The sequence below is a fragment of the Etheostoma spectabile genome, chromosome 6, assembly GCF_008692095.1.
Source record: "Etheostoma spectabile isolate EspeVRDwgs_2016 chromosome 6, UIUC_Espe_1.0, whole genome shotgun sequence".
Lineage (NCBI taxonomy): Eukaryota > Metazoa > Chordata > Actinopteri > Perciformes > Percidae > Etheostoma > Etheostoma spectabile.
The window spans coordinates 23,795,404-23,796,681 of record NC_045738.1 but is presented as its reverse complement, the minus strand read 5'-3'; the positions used below and the strand labels follow the sequence as shown (position 1 = coordinate 23,796,681).

The following is a 1,278-nucleotide window of genomic DNA, read 5'->3' as shown; positions in this document are numbered from 1 at the left end:
GACACTTAATGTCCGGAGGGCTCTTAAAGTGGCTTTTCAAGGAGATTTCAGCCCCATATTTAAACTGACAGACGCATTACAATGACAGGGAAGCCCAGAACAGATGAGGCAGAGTGGACCATGAGACTTTGGTTTCAGCACCATGTTAATGTGGACAGCAACTTTCAAGACCTGGATCGGTTTCAGCACCACAGGACGGTGGACAGAGACACGATAAGCCCACTTCTGCAGTTCATAGACTGCACATACAATATTAATACACTGCACACTGAGTTGCCAGTTTATTAGGTACACCTAGCTACAACTAATGCAGTCTAATACAGTCCAGGCTCTGTACATGGAGGCGTTTCTGTTATTCACCCTCCCCTCATTGATATTCATCGGCTGGACAGTAGGCTACAAAACAGTATAATTCAACAGGACCATAAGCTACATCTGGTCAAAGAAGGTAAAGTCCACTCAACTGTTAACTGTGCTGAAAAAATACTTTATTAGTGCAAAATAAGACCCACAACGTTTTGGCCCACAATATGGCCTTCCTCTGGTTCGTTTGATTTCAGTGACCCATGACCTGTATCTGTTGTCATCACATCACATGGTCAGAGGTCATGTGATATGAGAAAAAATGGAATACTATTCAAACATACAGTAGATGTACAATATTATCCAGATTGGACAGTTAAGTGTTTCACTTTGCAAAATGATGCATGTGGTTGTTTAACAGACTCAAGTGGTTGTGACCCTCATAATTTAAATTCACATTCATTGCACAACCATTTACATCACATGTGGTGTGAGGCGGGGCTTCTGATGGAGGAACCCTGGGTGCTGGGAAGGATAAGAAGTGGGGGGGGAGGAGGGTTGCATCGATTTGGCTGGGAATGACGACTTACAACAGCAGAGAGGAGAACAGATCTAAAGTTTGAATGCCACAAGAAAGAGAGAAAGAGAGACTGATTAGGTTGGGAGAGAGAGAGAGAGAGAGAGAATGTGAAGCCTAGCTTCATAACATTAGGGTTAAAGGGGAAGTCAGTTTGTGCTTTGATGGATTTACTCTCATTTTCATCTTTAAATGGAGGCCTTTAGCACAGCTCAGCAGGGTCTAATAATAATAATATAATATTAATAATAATAATGTATACTTTAATAGTCCCAAAAGGGGAAATTACAATTTTCTCCTCATAAATTTTTTATTAGATCTTACCTAATCATGTCACAACCCAGAGACATGTTTTAGACATGTTAATTTACCTTTATGGTCATCTCAGAAGCTGTAGT

General features: G+C 40.9%; 1 protein-coding gene and 1 long non-coding RNA gene across 3 annotated transcripts in view; one reads left to right on the top strand and one right to left on the bottom strand.

Annotated features, from left to right (window-relative positions):
* LOC116691634 (uncharacterized) overlaps positions 1 to 1,278 on the bottom strand; it is a 116,983-nt gene that overhangs the window by 51,529 nt on the left and 64,176 nt on the right. The gene's annotated exons all lie outside the window — the stretch shown is intronic.
* The window catches only part of faxcb (failed axon connections homolog, metaxin like GST domain containing b), a 22,336-nt gene that overhangs the window by 3,210 nt on the left and 17,848 nt on the right, over positions 1 to 1,278 (top strand). The window lies entirely within an intron of this gene.